The following is a 10,100-nucleotide window of genomic DNA, read 5'->3' on the forward strand; positions in this document are numbered from 1 at the left end:
TGACCTCAAAGTGTTTGAAGCAAATAAATACATTCATGTGTGATCTGATTATGTCTATGAAATTATTTTGTTAATTTAAGAACATAAAGTATACTCTGTATTCCTTGGGATTTCATATAATTTTCACTTTGGAGTATTTAGATTTATAAAAATCATTGGCTGGCGCTGTGGCTTAACAGGCTAATCCTCTGCCTTGCGGTGCCAGCACACCAGGTTCTAGTCCCGGTTGGGGCACCGGATTCTGTCCCGGTTGCCCCTCTTCCAGGCCAGCTCTCTGCTGTGGCCTGGGAGGGCAGTGGAGGATGGCCCAAGTCCTTGGGCCCTGCACCCGCATGGGAGACCAGGAGAAGCACCTGTCTCCTGGCTTCGGATCAGCGTGATGAGCCAGCCGCAGCGGCCATTGGAGGGTGAACCACCCAACGGCAAAAAGGAAGACCTTTCTCTCTGTCTCTCTCTCTCTCACTATCCACTCTGCCTGTCAAAAAAAAATCATTTGAAGATTGAAAAGAGGCCAAGTTAGTCTCTTTTTTTTTTTGACAGGCAGAGTTAGTGTGAGAGAGAGAGAGACAGAAAGTTCTTCCTTTTTCCATTGGTTCACTCCCCAAATGGTCACTACAGCTGGCGCACTGTTTCCCCCTAAATATCTACTCCACCCTCCTTAGCTACTGGAACAGATTCACATTCTTTCTAAAAAAAGAGAAAGGGGTGTGTGTTTGTCTTCTACCATAGCTACAGCTGCTCAGAGCCTCTTGTGTTCTGCTTCCTTGCATCCTAATCGGAGCATGCTTTTTAGGAAAGGGTACTATGTAAGCAAGGCACCCCTGTATAAAGTTCATCGTGCTACAATGGCCACGGAATGTTGTTTGTATAGGAGTTTAGTGAATGAATTTAATCCCTGTAATTTCTTCTAAACAAGGCTGCATAGTTACCTTTTTCCTGGCTTGCTTGACTTTTTGAAGGTAAAGAGTGGTTGAAATGAGAGAGAGCAAGTGGCCTCCTTGGTGTCGGACCTCCGATTGGGAGCAGAGCTGCTTGCAGTTGCTTTGAGAAGGGATTAGCCCTGCCAGAAGCAAGGATTTTGGTCATAATTATTCATTTCTGTAGTGTAACATCAGCTATATAAATCTGCTTTTCCAAATTAGTGCATTAGAATAAGAGAAGTTCAAAACTATAATAAGGGCTATGATAAGGATGTAGACACAGCCCATAAGCTAAGGAAAATTTGTCTAGTATGGAGATGAACCTTCAAATCCTTGCCATGCTGTCTTTGTAAAACCTCATTTGCTGTGTCCCTAAAGTCTTAGAGAGTGGGACACGTGCTTTTCTACATTATGGGATTGGAGTGGATGGGGATAGAATAGTCACTGCTGAAAATGAGGTTTTCAGGAATGTCTAGGTCTGTCCTGGTTGCTAAAGGTCTTATTTCCTTATTTTTATGTTATTAAGTCTCCAGTACTGCACAGATGTCACTTTTTCCATTCCCTGTTCCCCAAACCTCTAAGGCATTGCCACCTTCAGTGTGTCATAAACAAATTCCTAGTGCCTGCCATACTCCTAGTTTCTTCTAAAGGTAGCTATATAATTATACTTCCCTAGGCCCCTTGTTGAGAAACCAAAGTAACCAGCCTCTCTGACTGGATTATAGCCATGCTGACTGGATCAGGGGAGGCCTGGACTCCTGGACAGCTTGCTCACATGCTAGCTAAGGGCCCTATGATGTGGCCTTATCTCAGTAGTGCACAGAGGCAGTATTTATCTAGACATTCAGATGTTCTGTTTGGAATTGAAGCTGAGGAGTATAGAACAGATAAACCAGAGAACTGTGGTATGGACATATGGCTGGTAATGACCCCTTTATCAGTGGAACATCAGAAAGGCCATGGATTGCTACTGCTGTGCTGCCTGGGCCTACCTTACAATCAATAGTTTGCTTCATTTTCACCTCTGTGAGATTGGTCTTTTCAGTTGCTTATCTTTTTGTTTACTCTGTAGTCTTTTTTTTTAATTTAACAGATAAAGTTAGACAGTGAGAGGGAGAGACAGAGAGAAAGGTCTTCCTTCCATTGGTTTGCCCCCCAAATGGACACAACAGCCAGAGCTATGCCAATCCGAAGCCAGGAGCCAGGTGCTTCCTCCTGGTCTCCCATGTGGGTTCAGGGGCCCAAGCACTTGGACCATCCTCCACTGCCTTCCTGGGCCACAGCAGAGAGCTGGACTGGAAGAGGAGCAACCGGGACTAGAACTTGGTGCCAATATGGGATGCCAGCACCACAGGTAGAGGATTAACCAAGTGAGCTATGGCGCCGGCCCCTTACCCTTTAGTCTTAATACATGCCCTGCTCATCAGTCATCTGAGTGAGTGTAAGTGGGTCACAGGCCATTACAATCATGGAGCCCTTGGACACTCAGAGGGGCTAAGAACAGTTAGGTGGTCCAGGGATGGCAGGGGACAGAGTCACAACTTAGGGCCAAAGGATGAGGAACATGGACTTCAGGATCCCAGTCTTGAACAGTTGCATGTATTAATAGATCAGTTTCACTTTTGAACTTTTTTTTAAAGATTTGTTTATTTATTTGAAAGGCAGAGAGACAGAGCAGGAGTGAGAGCAAGAGCGAGAGAGCGAGAGAGAGCGGTCTTCCATCTACTGGTTCACTTCCCAGATGGCTGCAATGGCTGGAGCTATGCTGATCCAAAGCCAGGAGCTTCCTGGTCTCCCATGTGGGTGCAGGGGCCCAAGGACTTGGGCATCTTCTACTGCCCTCCCAGGCCATAGCAGAGAGCTGGATCAGAAGTGGAACAGCAGGAACTAGAACCAGGGCCCATATGAGATGCTGGCACTGCAGGTGGCAGCTCCACTGCCACAGCGCTGGCCCCAACTTTTTATACTGGACTTTATTTTTTAGAGTACTTTCAGGTTTATAGCAACACTGAGCAGAAAGTGTTGAGTATCGCCATGTACTCCTGCCCCTTGTCCACAGTCTCACATTTTCTAAAAAAAAAATACAGCACAAGAAAGTCAATGCTGGGGATATCAAAAGGACAAATTTCACCGTGTTGTTTTTGATGTGAGTGTGATGACAGTTCTTAGAATTTATAGCTGGTCGCTGTGGTGTCTGCCTCCCTTATTAACTTCATTGCTTCTGTTTTCTTATGCATAGGGAAAACCTACACTGACCCAAAATTCTCGTGTCTCAGTGTATTCAACATGGAGTTGTTAGGGTGTGGGTTGTGCTGACTCCTGTTTCTTCCACCTCTGGTGCCTGCTTCCTTTTTCAGGAGCAGCAAAAGACCCATGCCCACCACAAAGCAATCACCAGGAATATGAGTTCTACTACTCCACCCCAGTTCAGGGTTCCTTCCACATGATGCCATGAGAGAGGGCAGCTGGAGTCACACAGATACTTGGTTTATCTATCCTGGTCATGTCTAGGCCATTGGGAGAAAGGGATGGTTGCAATGTCCAGGAAGTTCCCAGGTCCCAGACCCTGATTCTCCTGTGTCAGTCTTCCTCCATGTGATCTCAGCCTGTGTCTTCTGTGCAGAAATCACTCCAACTCCTCTCTTCCTTGTGGCCACAAGAACATCAGAACTCTGCAGCTCCTTCCTCTTTATTATGCCTGAGTGCCCAAGTATCATGCTGAGTGACCTATGTTCTTGCTGACTGGGTCATGTTCTTGTAACTACTGATTCACTATATTCTGTTTCTACTGACAAAATCTACAGAAAATATGCCCAGCCCATGTGACCATTTGGTTATAATCTTTCCTAAATGAAAGCTCTAGCCAGTTCTTTCACCAGTTAAGTGTTTATTGAGTATCTGCTATGTGCCAGGCCTTTCATGATATGAACTTGGAGAATCTCTCTGGCTTCTTCTCACTTCTTGCTACAGTGAGTCTAAACTACTTGTTACTTTTCACATATATTTTATCCTGATTTATGTGTCTGTGGCTTTACTCATTGGAGCATGCATACTCCATTGCCTGGATAACTCATATTTATCCTTCTGTCTCCAATCCTGGTACCCTCTCCTTCAGGAAGCCACTGTGTGCACTTATTTCTTTGCCCAGGCTGGGTGAGGCTTATCTCCATGGGGCTCTGACAGCACCTATGCCTGCCTCATTCATGACACTTACTGCATCATGTTGATGGTGCCTGTGTCCATCTCATCAGAATATCTTTGGAGGGAGGGGCAACATCTTATACTTTTTTGTTTATGTAGTTCTTAGTGTATAGAATAGACTGAATAGACAATAATTGCTTGTGAATCCAAACAGAATCAGTGAGGGTATAAAGTTAAGTACAGTCTTATAGACTCTCTTAGGCAATCTGTGACTGAATTAAACACTTTTTCGTTCTTAGAGACCATTTACTCAGACTGCTAACAAGGACAGCTCTAGCATCTGTGCCGCAATATTTCAGAGGTCCAGGCCCACCACTTGGTTTTCAGTGTACCAGGGCTGGCTGTGATTTTGGTAATGTAGATAAATGTACTTGAACATAATGCTAGTCCTAACCACCAAAGCCAGTTAGTAGACATTATTATGAAGACTCAATATGATGAATATATGCAGTTTGGCCCGATCCATGACCAAATACCTTGGGTCCAGCAGAGCTGCCGGTTCTCTAAGTGGATGAACATAAGGGAACCCACCAACCCTTACCCCAACTGCCATGAACTAGAGCTGTCCAGGAACTAGAGCTGTACCTGGCAGAGTTGGTACTCTGTAAATCTTTGTTTAGAGAATGAATATACTTGGATAAATGGATTTAGCTGTCAGTAAAGGAAGCTATGGTTTGGCACTTTGTAGCTCTGTAGATTTTGATCATGCTGTAGGCACAACAAAGGGATGAAGCTAGGAGATGATGCCAAGGAGTTTTCTTGTGGGCCTGCTCTTGTACCACCTGCTAACTCTGTCTAGGAAAACAGAGAGAGGGAAAACAAGTTGTTCAATAATGAACCAGATTTTTAGTTGTTTGTACTCAAAATCTATACTAATTTTGCTTTCCTCTTGCTGTGTATTCAGCTGTACAAATAGGCTTGATTCTGGGGGTGAAGGGAGCCAGAGAAGGCCTCAAGACTCAGGGCATCCTGGTTTTGGTGTGTGGTCTGGTCTGAGCCAGTTTTGCTCTCGGAGCTTTAGTGTCCTTGTGAATGAGGTGTTTAAAAACAGATCTGTAAGGTCTCTTCTGATTCTGAGATTCATACTTTCTAAACACTGTGAGGTTTGAATAGGGGTTTTCCTAAGTTCTGCAGATGTTTCCTGGGTGTGTTAAAAGCTGAACATAAATAGATCAGATTTAGATGACAGTGAGGTTCTTTGAGTTTTAGTTAGAGACTTTGTAGTTTTTTCGCAATCAGGTTTCCTTGGTTTTTAGTATTTGGTTCTGATATCATCCTTCACATGAGAATAAGTAAATAGACATGCTGTACAAAATTAAAGGAACCGATTTCTTTTGAACTTCATTAATGTATAATTGATAAATAACAAGGTGTGCAACATGATCCTGGGAGGAGATGTGGGGCTTGGGAGAAAGGGAATGGTATTGGTTATTACAGTCACTTTCAGAGACCTCTTTACATAAATATTACTTTTATCACAGGTGCAAGGAGCTAGCTTACTTTCCAGCTCTCTCCTACAGTGAAACAATTCTTACTCTTCAGGAGTGTACACACAAACTAGGAGAGAATGAAGCTGCACTGAGATAGAGGTCCAGAGTCAGTCCCCATTCTCCAGCTCTACTCTTGCTTTCCCAGAGAGGTTTTATAGCTATGATTCATTCATGCCTGGGAGAGATGATCACGCATCATGGACTTAACAATGTTCACAAAGAATGGAAACTGCAAATGATAATGTGAATCCTAAACCACTGTATTTTATGGATACATAAATACAAACTATATTAAATAGTAATAGTATCATATAATGATGATGTTTTTCTATCTTTTCATCATGGTTTATGACTAGTAGTATTTTTCCATATAGTACATCTACCTGTTAGTATTCCTTTGTAGAGATAAATCACATTGAACTATGTATTAACATATTAATATAAGTATATTTATTAACCTCTGTGTACATAATCTTACTTTTGTCACAGGTGTAAATAGCCAGCTTACTTTCCAGCTCATAGTTCAATGCATAGTGCCCGATTGTCCACTTTCTTTACAACACAAGTTTTAAATTTGCTTAAAATCTTTGGGTTCTTTTACAAATTCTGTAGAATTGTAAAACAATTCTTTTACAAACATATTTTTGAATAATATTTATTTTTGAGTAACTCATGGGGAAAATTGCTACATATGGAATTTCTTTTTTTTAAGATTTTATTTATTTATTTGCAAGTCAGAGTTACACAAAGAGAGGAGAGGCAGAGAGAGATAGAGAGAGAGACAGAGAGAGAGAGAGAGAGGTCTCCTCAATTGGCCACAATGGCCAGAGCTGCACCGATCCAAAGCCAGGAGCCAGGAGCTTCCTCTGGGTCCCCGACATGGGTGCAGGGGCCCAAGGACTTGGACCATCTTCTACTGGTTTCCCAGGCCATAGAAGAGAGCTGGATAGGAAGTGGAGCAGCTGGGATTTGAACCAGCACCCATATGGGATGCCTGTGCTTCAGGCCAGGGTGTTAACCCGTTGTGCCACAGTGCTAGCCCCAAGATATGGAATTTCTTAGTCAAATAGGTAAATATTTTTAAAACTTTTTGTTTAATATAAAATAATACTCATCAAGCATTTTAAAATATGGAAGTACATAAAGGAAAAAACTGAAAGTCACTTTCCCCTAGTTTGATATTCTTCACTGAAGTAATACATTTTTATGTTGTAGACAAAATTACCAAATTACTTTCCAAAAAAGTTATTCCTTTGTATCCTGTCCCCAACATATGAAAATGCCCGATTGTCCATTTTCTTTACAACACAAGTTATTTTCAGTCCTTTAAATTTTTTCAAATCTAATATGTAAAATTTCAGGCAGTATTTTAAATTTGCCTTTCATTATTAGTGAGATTGGATTTTTTTTCTAATTTTTTTAGTAATGTGCTAGTTGCCTGATTTTTTTTCCTTTGCCTATTTGCTATTGAGTTATTTATTTTTTTCTTAAAACTTGTAAGAAGTCTTTAAACACTAAGGGGATTCATTTTTTACAAATATATTTTTGGTCACTTTGTGTTTTGTCTTTGTTTTGCCAATAGAAGTTTTAAATTTGCTTAAAATCTTTGATTCCAGCCTTCTTTCCAAAAATAGGGCCTGGATCAATTTTTAGAGCTGCTTTTCCCAACTGCAAATCACCTAAAAATATTGTAAAGAAGGAGTGGGTGGAGGGGCTGATCAGAAAACAGCAAGAAGTCCACAGTTTGCTGCTTCCATGCAGAAGCAAGCCAACAGGTTTTTTCACTTAGGAGCTTCTCAATCACCTTCCTCCCAAGGCTCTTGTTTCCAGGACAGAAATCTCCCCTCTTGCTCCCATCATAAATGAGGCAACCCCTCTTGAACATCCCTCCTGGACCCTGCGCTCCAATGCTATCCCCCGTTGTTCAATATGAATGAACACATTATGTTATAATAGAGAACTCCTGTCTCCAGATAAAATGGAAATGACAGAATTGTGCACATCACTAGAGGGAGAACAACTAATTACAAGGAAGATTTGTACGAGATGTGCTTTTAATGATGATTAAAAGACTGCCCTTAGAACTAGGGCATTGGAAACATCTGGTCATTCATTGCCCTACTTGAAAACCCTTAGCTCTCTGCCTTCTGTAATGTAAAGGCCAAGCTGCCTCCCATAGCAGATGAGGTCTTTCACGATCTGCTGATCACCTTTTTTTTTTCAAATAAATGCTAAGTAAGCACTTTCACTCCATATGTAATTGTTGAGTATGTACTACTCAGCTCTAGACATTGTTAGTGGTGGTCCCTGCCCTTACAGGCCTTTGGACTACTGGGTGGGGGGTGACAGATAATCCCAAATAAACAAAGCATTCTATAGTGTGGCCAGGGAGAACTTTTCTGTGGAGAGATCTAAGCTGAGACCTGAAGAATGAGCAGGAACTAACCATAAGAAGAGCAAGGCAGGGAGGGGAGGACGTTGTTAGGCAGAAGGTATGTCAGTGGCCTTGCAATCACCAAGAGTTTGGCGTATCCTAGGAACATAGAAGACTGGCACAGCCAGAGCTCAGGGAAAGGAGACAGCTCCCTGTAAGATGGTTCTAAACCCAGGGCCAGTTTTATAGATTCATGTATTCATTCACAAAACAGACATCTCATGAGCATCTAACTCTGTAAGCACTGGGCCCAGTTTGGGGGTGATGCCAGTGTAAGCATCAAATCATATCCTCAGGGGAGTCCCAGTATGGTTGGAGAGACAAATCTGTGAGGGGATTACAATAATAGAATGCAAGTAGGCATAGAGATAAAAACCAAATGTTTTGAAAGCTCTAAACAGAACACCCTACCCTAACTTGATGGCCAAAAATCCTTCCCAGAGCTCATAAAATTTAAACTGAGTTTTAAAAATTAGCTTTTTTATTTTTAAAATTCTGCCTTGCTTTGGAAAGATATCAGTTACTTTTAAACAAAATTTGAAGAGTAGATAAAAAGAAAGGGAAATCTCAAATTAACTAGTCAGGATGAGCTTAGAACAATATGTACCATAGTGATCTGCTTTATTTACTCAATTTTCCCATGTACATTATTTTTTTCACATTAGGAATGCATAATTTTTCTTTAAAAATTTATTTCTTCATTTGAAAGAGAGAAAGAGAGATCTTCCATCTACTGGTTCACTCCTCAGATGGCTGCAACAACCAGGGATTGGTGAGACTGAAGCCAAGAGCCTGAAGCTCCATCTGGGTCTTTCACATGAGTGTGGGGGCCCAAGCACTTGGGATATCCTCCAGTGCTTTCCCAGGTCCAATAGCAGGGAGCTGGATTGGAAGTGGAGCAGCTTGGACTACACTGGTGCTCATATGGGATGCTAGCGTTGCAGGTGGAGGTTTTACCCACTGAGTGACGATGCCAGCCCCATGAATGCATCTTATCCTATGTCATTATTGGAATGAACTATGATACAGGAGAACTACTTGGCAAAGTTCAACAATGGAAAAACAAAGAATGGAGCCAGTGTGCCTCAACCAAAAACATTGGGTACCTATAACCATTTCAGTGTGGTGTTGATAAGCACATTTGGTTGTGGGACAAGTGCTGTGGCATAGCAAGTAAAGCCGCCACCTTGATGGCGCTTTAGACTTGATGAAATAGGACACTCACTTATGTAATAGGTAATTATTTGGCACCTGTTGTAGACCACTTTGTTGAGCCTTGAGCATCTGTTCTGAACAGAACAGATATAGCCCCTGCCTTCATGGTTTTTCTAATGAAGCAAAAGTACAGAGTTATGTAAGGAAATATAGCAGGGGGCCTTAACTTAGCTGGAGAGGTCAAGGGAGGTTTTTCTAAGGAACAATTCAACAACAATTCAAGCTTGAGAAGTAAGGGTAAGCAGGAATTAGTGAGAAAACTAGTGAACTAGGGGTTTCAAGCCAAGAAAAAGTATTGAGACCCAAGGTAGTGTGGATTGTTTAAGCAGCTAATGGAAAACTCCTTCAGATGGCCCTTGGTGGGGTGGAGAGCAAGGGATATCATGAGATAAGTATGGTTTTCCAATAGCTTCTGAAAACACATGTCAAATAATGCAGGACTCTAGGGACGAATATGAATGTTTCATCTCAAATTATTAAGGGATTTTAAGCAAGGGCTTAAAAGACATCATAGGATTTTTTAAAAAGATTTATTTTATTTATTTGACAGGCAGAGTTACAGAGAGAGGTAGAGACAGAGAGAGACGTCTTCCATCCAATGGTTCACTCCCTAGATGGCCACAACACTGGAGCTGTGCCGATCTGAAGCCAGGAGCCAGGAGCTTCCTCCAGGTCCAAGGACTTGGGCCATCTTCCACTGCTATCCCAGGCCATAGCAGAGAGTTGGATTGGAAGAGGAGCAGCTGGGACTAGAATCAGCACCCATATGGGATACCGTTGCTTCAGGCCAGGGTGTTAACCCACTGAGCCACAGTGCCCAGCCCCAGGATTTTTTCATTT

This window comes from Lepus europaeus, chromosome 18 (assembly GCF_033115175.1).
Source record: "Lepus europaeus isolate LE1 chromosome 18, mLepTim1.pri, whole genome shotgun sequence".
Taxonomy (NCBI): Eukaryota; Metazoa; Chordata; class Mammalia; order Lagomorpha; family Leporidae; genus Lepus; species Lepus europaeus.